The following is a 12078-nucleotide window of genomic DNA, read 5'->3' on the forward strand; positions in this document are numbered from 1 at the left end:
CCTGTGGGATCGATATCTTTTTATTACTAACGACGAAATTGTGTACTTACGGTTGCGTAACAAGTTTTTGGCGCCGTTGCCGAGGACTGCGTCTATAAGATTTGAGATAATCATTTGAGTTAGACTAAACTTTTCTTTTCTATTACATAGTTGTAACTAGTCTTGGAAATTTGGTTTTCACAATCTTATCTTTTATTTCTGATTACTTATTTTGCAATTTGTCTTGTTGCAATTCAAATTCTACATTTTATATTTTCAGAATTTCAGTTCAGTTTTTCCTTGCTTTTCAAGTAAAGAGAAAATTTTGTTACTTGTGATCTTGTTCTTTGCATGCGAAGATCTAACATTGCAGGAGATTTGATACCTTTTGATATTGAAATTGATAGAACTTTTCATAAAAGAAAAACCTCCCAAAGACATCTAGAGGAACAAGAATACTCAAATATGGCAAACAAACCACTGAAAGATTATGCAACACTATATGCAAGTGGACTTCATTCTAGCATCACAAGGCCAGCTGTTGAAGCCAATAATTTTGAAAACAAGCCTACGATAATCACTATGGTACAACAGAACCAGTTTGGAGGCGGACCACACGAAGATCCAATCAATATCTTGAAGTTTTCTATGAAATCTGTGGTACGATAAAAATGAATTGTGTTCAAGCAGAAGTAGTGCGATTATTATTATTTGGGTTTTCTTTGAGAGATAGAGCCAAACAGTGGCTAAATTATTTGCCTGCAAATAGTATATCCACTTGGGAACAATGTGAACAACAATTTCTGGACAAATTCTATTCTCCAAGAAAAATTGCTCATATGAGAAATTTAATAGCAAGCTTCAGACAGTTAGACTCTGAATCATTATTTGAAGCATGGGATAGATACAACAATATGCTCAGACAATGCCCACATCATGAATTAGAAAAATGGCTAGTTCTACATATGTTTTATAATGGCATCAACTATCATACAAAGGTGTCTCTAGATTCTGCAGTTGGAGGGGCACTTATGAACAAAAGCCTAGATGAAGCTAAGAGTATTATTGAAAGTGTAGCACAAAACCATCATCAATGGGCAACAGAAAGAAGTGGAGGCTATTCTTATCCAAACTCAGTTAAAGCATCAGGAAAATTTGATGTAGATGCAATTACTTTGATATCTTCAAAACTAGATACTCTTACTAAAAAGCTGGAAAATATGGGAACAAATTCTAGCACGGTCAATGCCATAGTGTGTGTTTGTGAAACATGTGGAAGCACAGATCATGCTCAAGACTCATGCCCATTGGGAACCATCTCTGCACATATCAATCAACTTGAGTAGTGTGATGCAATCATGAGTTACAATCAGAAACAGAACAATCCATACTCCAACACATACAATCCTGGTTGAAAAAATCATCCAAACTTCTCTTATCGTAATAATCAAGATCAAGGATCATCCACGGGGGCTAGACCGAGCTACTAGCCTGGCAATAAAACTTCCAACAACAACAACAACCTTCTCAAGGCTATCAATTTTCTAAATTGGAGAAAATGCTTGAAGAAGTCATTTTTTCTCAAAACGAATTGAAGCAAGAAATCAAGTTGTTAAATCAGAGAGTGGATAATTCAGAGAAACACTAGAAAATGCAAGATAGCCAAATCACCCAGATAGCTTCTTTATCTTCAAGAGCATCAGGACAATTTCCTAGAAAACCTTATGTAAATCCAATGGAACACTACAACAGAATTGAGCTTAGGAGCGGACGGACCTTGGGGCATCCTCAAGTGACTGCTCCAAAAGGGATGAAAATTCAAGAAGAGCTCTCTCCTCCAACACTTGATCTAGTTCAGATTCATGATGATGAGGAGAATACCAAGAAGGTTGAAGAGACTCTTCCACGCTACCCTCAAAGCCAAGTAATCCCTTTTCCTCAAAGATTAGTCATGTTGAAGAAGGATGAAGAATTTGGCAAATTTCTTGATAAAGTTAAAGATATTTGTGTAGAGGTCCCTCTAATAGATGTCATTCAACAAATGTCGAAGTTTGCAAATTTTTGAAGGATATTATATCTAACAAAAGACGAAAGGAGAGATCGAGACCATAGCTCTTACTAAAGAATGTAGCGCTTTATTTGAGAAGAACACTTCCCCGAAGCTCCAAGACCCAGGAAGCTTTTATATTCCTTAGACTATAGAATCAGAATTTATAGAAAAAACTTTTTGTGATTTGGGGGCAAGTGCTAGCTGTAGGGGATCGGTCGGTCAGCTAGAAGGGGGTTGGATAGATGGCACCCCCAAATCGAATGCTTCCTATGTATTTGTTAGTTGCGCAAGCGGAAATACAATAATACAAACTCAAATACGAAAGCTAAATACTAAAGGAAAGAATGCAAACCAATACACGTTGATGTAACGTGGTTCAGAGATAACTTGCTCCTACTCCACAGCTGTCTGTAAGGTGGACGATCCCCCAATCCGTCGGTGGATTAGTCAATGGCAAACTCCGACTATCTCAAGTCACTCCTTGTGGGTGGAGAAACCTCACCACAAACTTACCAAGACCTCTTGGATTACACAAGCACTTGAGAATTCTTGTAACTATTAATTAGGCTTTAACCAAGTCTAATTTCGTCACCTTGATTGGCTATCCCAAGCTCCTTCTTATAGAGCTTGGAAGAAAACAACCCTGTTGTTTTACCATTACCAGTCGACTGGTCCTTGCACCAGTCGACTGGTGCCAGCCCAACGACTCTCTACCAGTCGACTACTACAGTGCACCAGTCGACTGCTGCAGTAACTGCTATAGTGCTGTTGGCTGCCACAGTGCTTGTTGACTGCTATAGTGCTCTCATTGATTGCTACAGTACCCATCGGGATTTTTTCCCGAGTACAATCTCTCATGCACTCGTACCCTCACGACTCACTTGACTCTTCTTTGCAGCCTTGACCTCTTGCCTTCAAGCCTACTTCTTTTGGCTCTTGTCCCTCGAATGCATCCAAGCCCGTGGCTCATCCCTCGATGTCATCCTTCGCGTATGCCTCGAAGTCGCTTTCCTCGACCCTTGTCCTTGCTGCCTTGTCCACGGTCCCTCGGATGTTCCATCCTTCACCGGACCTGAAGCCATCAAGCTGAGTCATATGTGTATCCTGTAAACCTGCACACTCACATACACATATCAAATAACAAGGGTAAACCTAACTTAAACCCTTTGCCCAAACACCAAAACACATGGTCACACGGACCATTGGGATTGCTCCAACAATCTCTCCCTTTTTGATGTTTGGCAATATGTTTAAGTTAGGGAAAACATATAACAAATAAACATGCTAAAAAGAAACAATGGACTTACGTTGTCAAGGCTACACACTTGGACTTACACCGCCAAATGGACTTACGTTGACAAGGCTACACACTTGGACTTACACCGCCGAATGGACTTATGTTGCCAAGGCTACACACTTGGAATTACACCGCCGAAACAAAATGCAACATGCATTGGAACCTATCCCAAGGCTCTCCCTACACCTGAGCTCCTCAATGAGCTAGGATTTTCCTACAGGGAAATTTAAGAACCTATCACAAGGCTCCCCCTACGCAAAGGCACTTAAGGTTTTCCCAACTAAACCTTACTTCTCCCCTTTTGCCTAACATTTGAAAAGCTCTCCAACAATATCCCAATTGTTGAAAACTTATCGTCCAAATTGACCCTAAACTCATGTATTTATCTCCCATAGATCCCATATATCTAAACGAGTTGACATGATCAAGAACAACGCTGAAAAACACTATCAGGCTAGTATCAGTCAACTGCCCCTTGGTACCATTCGACTGCCCCTATTGAAATCAACACACAGAAGCATTCTGTGTTCCAAATCTACTGTTACCAGTAGACTGGTATCGGTATCAGTCGACTGGTATCAGAAAAATGAGATTACAGAGACATTCTATGCTCAAAAATGCTGTACCAGTTGACTGGTACCCTATTTCTGAAAAAATCAGCCTTTTTTGACCAACTTCATAAATGCACCAGAAATTTCACAGACCTCCAAAAATTCCCAAATTTTGTAGAGAGGTCTATTTTACTAGTGTCTACTTGGGAAAAATACATTACAAAATATATCTATCACCAATAACAAGATTTACATAAAATTCAAAACTAATTAAATGGTTCAATTGAATCTTGACCTAAAGTCCTAGTTTTGACTTCCTCTTGATGTATTTGCCCATACCAACCCACAATGCATCCCTAGCATTGGTTTATATGGCATCTATACATCCAAAACCAATTGTCATACAATATGACCCCCAATGTCATATTTCCTTGCATGAAACATAACCCAATTATGCCAAATCCCTAAGGTTGAGACTCAAATCCGTCTCCAAACCTTTTGGCACATTCCATAACCCATCTAGAATCCCAAATAGTACCCACTTGAGATCCATTTCCCATGGGTCCCAACTTGACTCTTTGAGCTCCTCCTAGAGCTCTTAACCTTAGTCACCTCCCTAGGTGACTCATCCACAATTGCTAGGTCACATCGGTACACCTCTGGTGACACTTGGCCTACAAACCTAACCTTTTTAACCATGGACACCTTGTCCTTGGTTAACTTCTCCTTACCTTTAAATGATTTTCTCTTGCCATTTATTGGCTTCTCCTTGCTATAGTCATATGCAACCCTAGCATAAGACTTTCCCTTAGCCTTGGAGAACTCTCCCTTACCATGATCATTTACCACCCTAGCATATGATCTCTCCTTGGCCTTGGAGGGACTAGATCGGTATCCCAAGCCCAATCTATCATTGTTGGGTCTTTGGCTACCCAACATCATATTTAATTCCTTAGATCCAACATTGAATCTCTTAAGGAATTGTTCTAACTTATCAAGCTTTTCCCTTAAGGCTTGATTCTCCTTCTCTAAGTTCCTAACCCTAGAGTTAATTTGTCCACCTCGGACATTCCTAGACCTACCCAATTTTCTAGGCATATGTCTTCTCTTCTTTGGATTTTTGCCTAGATTCTCCTTAGGTCTATCATGCCTAGATTTATCATGAATGGTTCTCCTAGGGTTATGATCTACAATTACCCTATTCCTATCATGATATTTAAATCCAAAATTTTGTATGGGCATACTATAATTAACAAAATCATTTCTCCTAGCATGCATGGAAGAATGAAAGTTTGACTTCAAATTTAAACTAGGGGTTACCTTACCCTTTACCTTTGGAACTCTCCCTTGACATGAGCCTCCATTCTTCCTCCACTTCTTTTCCCACTTCTTCAAATGCGTCAACTTCTTGAGCTCTTTCTTCTCTGGGAATTTGGTGTGGTAGTGCCTCATTTCACCACACGTGAAGCATCTAATGTGCTTCTTCTCCTTCTTCTTATTGGCATCATCATTCCTACAACCCACATTAGTATCTAAAATAATTTGAGTAGATTTAGGAGTTACCTTCTTCTTATCCATTGGACACCTACTCTTGTAGTGTCCCTTCTCATTGCACCCAAAGCATATTATGTGGTCCTTTGACTTCACTTCGGTGGAGATGCTCACTAAGTTGACCTCCAAGACCTCTTCTTCAACCCTTGAGGATGTAGATGATGCCTCACCTTCCTTCTCCTCCTCGGATGTTAAGCATGACTCAACTTCCGTCGGCTCCTCCTCAACTTGAGCCACTTCATCCTTTTCTTCAGATTTTTCCTCTTCATGTGTAGGCATGAGGTCTTCCCATTGAACCTTCTTTATCTTGCTCCACAAATCATGAACATTCTCATACTCACCTACACACCTCATCACATTAGAAGGCAATATATCAATTAAAATTGATATTACCTTTGAATTTGCCTTTTCCCTTGTGGTTTGCTCCTCCGTCCAATGTCGTGGTCGGAGCTTCTTCCTTTTCTTGTCCTTCGGGACTTCAAATGGTTCTTCCACCACCATCATTGTGTCTCAATCTGTCTTGAAGAAGTTCTTCATCTTCACCATCCAAAAGGTGATGTCCCATATGCTTCCTCCTTCAAACTTTGGCGGATCAATTAAGTCGGTCATCTTTGCTTCCTTGGCGGTTAGTCCAATGGAGAGTGTCCCGCTCTGATACCGCTTGTAGGGATCGATTGGCCGGCTAGAAGGGGGGTTGATAGACGGCGCCCCCAAATCGAATGCTTCCTACGTATTTATTAGTTGCGCAAGCGAAAATACAATAATACAAACTCAAATACGAAAGCTAAATACTAAAGAAAAGAATGCAAACCAATACATGTCGATGTAGCGTGGTTTGGAGATAACTTGCTCCTACTCCACGTCTGTCCATAAGGTGGACGATCCCTCAATCCATTGGTGGATTAGTCCTCGGGAAGCTCCGACTATCTCAAGTCGCTCCTTGTGGGTGGAGAAACCTCACCACAAACTTACCAAGACCTCTTGGATTACACAAGCACTTGAGAATTCTTGTGACTACTAATTAGGTTTTAACTAAGTCTAATTTCGTCACCTTGGCCGGCCATCCCAAGCTCCTTCTTATAGAGCTTGGAAGAAAACAACCCTGCTGTTTTACCGTTATCAGTCGATTGGTCCTTGCACCAGTCGACTGGTGTCAGCCCAACGGCTTTCTCAACAGCTCTCTACCAGTTGACTGCTACAGTGCACTAGTCGATTACTACAGTAACTGCTACAGTACCCGTTGACTACTACATTGCCCTCATTGACTTCTACAGTACCCAGCGAGATTTTTCCCTGAGTACAATATCTCATGCACTCGTACCCTCACGACTCGCTTGACTCTTCTTTGCAGCCTTGACCTCTTGCCTTCAAGCCTACTTCCTTTGGCTCTCGTCCCTCGGATGCATCCAATCCCGTGGCTCTTCCCTCGATGCCATCCTTCACGTATGCCTCGAAGTCGCTTCCCTCGGCCCTTGTCCTTGTTGCCTTGTCCACAGTCCCTCAGATGCTCCATCCTTCACCAGACCCGAAGTCATCAAGCTGAGTCACATGTGTATCCTGCAAACATACACTCACATACACATATCAAATAACAAGGGTAAACCTAACTTAAACCCTTTGCCCAAACACCAAAACACATGGTCACACGGACCATTGGGATTGCTCCAACACTAGCCTCATTCCATACTCAATTTGTAATAAGCTAGGTCTCAAAAACCTTAAACTTACTACTATGGCACTACAATTAGCTGATCATACTTGCAGGTACCCTATGGGTATTGCTGAAGATGTGCGAGTGGAAGTGGGTGGGAGCATTATTCCCACAGATTTTGTTGTGCTTGACATGGAAGAAGACCGAAGATTCTAATAATACTGGAAATACCTTTTCTTGCAACAGCTGGAGCTATAATCGACATGAAAAACCATAAACTTTCATTGGTAATCGGTAAGGAAAGGTTAGAGTATGGTCTATCTAATTCTTCTAACCATGCCTCTTCTTTCTTAGTCATCATTTGCAGTGGGGCGGATGCTTACAAATTGGAGGATTGGAATTTCCATCCTCATGGGAGGCCGCCGGATGAGGAACATGATATGGCAAATGGTGAGAGAAGGCCCCAAATAAAAACTGAGAAGTACATTGGCCCTCCAAGGGCAAGAAAGAGGGAAGAAGAAGCACACTAAACCCTAGGGAAATCCATGTCCCCTTGGGTATATCCGTGAAAACGGAAACAGGGTCGAGCTAATGACCTTAAACAAGCGCTTCTTGGGAGGCAACCCAAGGGTTCGTTTAGTTAGATTCAATTGTAACTTTCTTTTTCATTAGTTAGTGTTTTAAAATTATTTTTGTTTATTATTTTTGTACATTACTTCCATGAGCTGGCCATGATTTTTTTTTGATTGGCATGAAAGCATTGGAGAAGTCGAAAAGGAAGGAAATTCAGTAATCCTGTACCAAATAGAGCTCGGTCGTGTGACATACACGGCCTTGTGACACTTACAGAGGTGGAGGAGCACAAGGCCATGTGACTCACCTTGGCTGTGTGAGTTCACTTGAGAAGAAGAAGGACAAGGCCGTGTGATTTCACATGATTGTGTGAAAATTCAAGAGGAGGAGAAGAAGGAGGTTGTGTGACACACACGACTGTGTGAGGAAGATAGAGAAGAAAATGAACATGGTCGTGCGACACACACTGGCCGTGTGAGCCCAGCTGAGGAGGAGATGACACTGCCCGTGCCATTTGTCACGGCCATGTGAATCTGACCGAAAGGAGGACTGCTTGGTTCGTGTAGATCTACATGGTCGTGTGGTGCATCTCAACCTGGTCGTGTCTATAAGACACGGTTGTGCCAAGGCTGTGTCGGCCACACCCCCAAGCCATGTCTTCTCTCCAACCCTCTCTCATCTTCAACCTTCCTTCTTAACCTCTCAAATCTAGATCTCTCAATCATTTTTACCCATAAAGCTAGATTTGATATTCTTGTCACAAGGAAGGTTGTGTGTACATGATACATGGACCTAACTGTTTTAGGAATTAGAGATGATGTAGATTAGATGATTAGTTCTCTAGATTGGGATGATGTTGACACGACCATGGCCTTCTTCTCCTATGGAATGTTGGCACTGGGAGATTTAAACGGTCGTGTGAGTCACACGGTCGTGGCTTGATTTTCCTATGGTGGGGACACGGTCGTATGGGTCACACGGCCTGAGCTTGTTTTCTTCTGAAGTTGCTCCTATGTGTGTTTTTACTCCGTTTTTGCTCCAATATATATCCTATCAATCAAAATATGCAAAGAGTAGATTTTTGAATAGAATAAGATGGAAGTATGATATTATAATAAAATAGAGTGCAATAAACATAGATTATGTTAATGAAATACAAGTAGATATGCATAAAAGTGTATATAATCTACGCATATCATCACTCCACCTGGAACACCACAATGGAATGGTGTAATAGAAAGAAGAAATTATACTTTATTAGATACGGTATGATCAATGATTAGTCAAACAAATCTTCCTACTTCCTTTTGAGGACATGCTTTAGAGACGGCCACTTTTACATTTAACCGCATTCCATCTAAGGTCGTCATAAAGACACCATATACAATATGGATTGGGAAAAGTACCAAGATGTCTTTCATGAAGATTTGGAGTTGTAAAGCTTATGTTCGACGATAAGTTTCAAATAAACTAGGACTCTACTCAAACAAGTTCTATTTTGTAGGATATCCCAAGGAAACAAAGGGATATTACTTTTATAATCTCACATAAGGCAATGTGTTTGTTGCCAGAACTAGTGTCTTTCTAGAAAGGGAATTTTTTTTTTAGAAAGACTAGTGGGAGTAAAGTTGATCTTGAAGAAATTCAAGATACACAAACTAGCACCGACACCTTGATGGAAACTGAATAGGAACCACAAGATGTTGTGGATCATGATTTTTTTACACCATAAGAAGTTGTGGAGCAACAACCTGTTCAAGTAGCATAAGCTCTACGCAGATCTGATAGGATACGTCGTCAACCTGAAAGATATTTTTTTCACTTGTCTGACAACGGTGATATAGTGCTAGTTGGTATCAACGAGACTACATCTTATTAAGAAGTTGTATAGGGCCCAAATTCTAAGAAATATCTAGAGGTCATGAGATCCGAAATATAATCCATATACAGTAATTAAGTAGGGACTTTGGTTGATCCATCTGAAGGGATCAAACCCATTGGGTGTAAGTGGGTCTTCAAAGTGAAGACTGACATGGATGGTCATATACATACCTATAAAGGTAGATTGGTGGCTAAAGGATTCAAGCAGATTCATGGTATAGACTATGATAAAATCTTTTCACCAGTTGTGATGCTAAAGTCCATTCAGATCATGCTTGCTATTACAGCTTACTATGATTATAAGATCTGGCAGATAGATGTCAAAACTACATTTCTTAACAAAAAATCTCCTTGAGGATGTGTACATGACACAACTTGAAGGTATTGTAGATCCAGAGCATGCTAGAAAAGTATGTAAGTTGCAATGATCTATATATGGATTAAAGCAAACTTCTAGAAGTTGGAATCTTCAATTCAATAATGCGATTAAAGCATTTGGTTTCATCAAGAATGAAGATGAACCTTGTGTCTACAAGAAGGTTAGTGGGAGCACAGTCATCTTTCTCATATTGTATGTAGATAACATACTTCTCATTGGCAATGATATCTCTACTCTTCAGTCAGTGAAGACTTGGCTTGAGAATTGTTTCTCGATGAAGGACTTAGGTGAAGCATCCTACATTTTAGGCATAAAGATATATAGAGATAGATCTAAGAGATTGCTTGGTATAAATCAGAGTACATATATTGACAAGGTGCTTAAACGTTTTTCCATGCAGTATTCCAAGAAGGGATTCCTACCAATGTCATATGGTGTAAGTCTTTCGAAGAATCAATGACCCTCATCTAAGGAAGAAAGAGACCGCATGGATTAGATTTCTTATGCATCTGCTATAGGGTCTATCATGTATGTCATGCTTTGTACTCGCCCAGATGTCTCGTATGTATTAATCATGACGGGAAGATACCAGTCAGATCTAGGTGAAGGTCACTAGACAGCAGTCAAGAATATTCTTAAGTACTTGAGAAGACTCAAGATTATTTCTTGATCTTTGGAGGTGATGAAGATCTTGTTGTAAAAGGTTACATCAATGTTAGCTTCTAAACTGACAAGGATGATTAGAGATCACAGTCAGGATATGTATTTTGCTTAAATAGTAGTGTCGTGAGCTGGAAGAATTCAAAGCAAGACACAGTCGCTGATTCTACAACAGAAGCCGAGTACATTGCCACTTCAGCTACAGCTAAAGAGGTTGTTTGGATCAGGAAGTTCATTACATAGCTTGGTGTTGTTCCTAGTATAGTGAACCCAATAGACCTCTATTGTGATAACAATGGGGCTATTGCACAGGCTAAGGAACCTCGTGTTGGTTACTACACCTGGATTCCATTTTGTTCCTCTGTACAAAAATTTTGCGCAGAACTTAACCTAGCTACCCATGTGCTCTACTGAAGTTAAACTTGGATTACAAATGATGCTTAACATTATTAATCCAAGTTGCTCTTCAGAAGTTAAACTTGGATTGGAAACGATACTTAACATTTTTACTCCAATTTTAACCGATGTGATCTTCCTAAGTTAAACCATATTACAGAAGTTAATTAAATATCTATTTCAAATATCGGCTTCCAGGTTAAACATGGTGAGGCACTAGGCCTTCTTGGGTATGGGATCATCCACCACTTCCTAGATAAAACCTTTCAAAGAAATCGGGTATTTAACTTCTTACAATAAACTAGGTTTAACCACAAAGACCTCAATAGAAGCACAATATCGAAACATGAAATCGAAACACAAAATTGATAACAAAAATGATAGCATAAAATCGATAGCCTCTTGTGTTTGGTTTTTCAAGATCTATACAAAGAACATGAACTAGTTATGATGCGGAAACAAATAACTAGTTATACCTTTCTTTTTAGCTAAAAACCTCTCGATCTTCTGTTGTATTCCTCTCCTCCTCTTGGACGTTGTGTGGGCAACGATCTACCAAGATGGAATCCACTTGAACCACTTCTTCTCCTCCAAGACTCTCGAGCCACCAAGGGATGCCAAAATAGGAAATTTTCTTCTCTTCTTCTTCCTTACCTCCAAGCCACCGGCCACAACAAGATAAGCTTCCTCTCTTGCCGCCTGCCCAAAGGAAGAAAACCTCTTCTCTTGCCATCGACTCTAGGGTGGAAAGCTTCCTCTCTTGTACCACCGGCCCTAGCTTGAAGAAGGAAGACAATTGCCACTGGCCTCTAGGAGAGAAACCAAAGGAGGAAGAGAAAAGAAGGGTGGTCGGCCACCCAAGGAAAAGGGAGGAGGGAATAGAATTATGTGTGCTCATGAAGCAACCTCTCCTTCTCTTTTATAATCCTTGGTCATGGCAAAGAAGAAAAGTTTTAAACATAATTAAAACTTCTTTATTTGTGACCTCCCATTAAAAAAGGAAATTTTAACAATAATTAAAAACTCTCTCTTTTAAATTTCTTATTGTACATGGCAATAAAGGAAAGTTTTATAATTAATCTCTCTCTTTTAAAACATGTAGACAACTAA

The 12078-nt window shown here is 40.2% G+C and overlaps 1 non-coding gene across 1 annotated transcript; it reads right to left on the reverse strand.

The window, feature by feature from the left end:
- Positions 1–816: 816 nt before the first annotated feature.
- Positions 817–922, reverse strand: LOC122025886. Its single transcript, XR_006123906.1, has one exon. It is a non-coding gene; the product is annotated as a small nucleolar RNA R71 (small nucleolar RNA).
- Positions 923–12078: the final 11156 nt, after the last annotated feature.

This window comes from Zingiber officinale, chromosome 9B (genome assembly GCF_018446385.1).
Source record: "Zingiber officinale cultivar Zhangliang chromosome 9B, Zo_v1.1, whole genome shotgun sequence".
In the NCBI taxonomy this organism is placed as follows: Eukaryota; Viridiplantae; Streptophyta; class Magnoliopsida; order Zingiberales; family Zingiberaceae; genus Zingiber; species Zingiber officinale.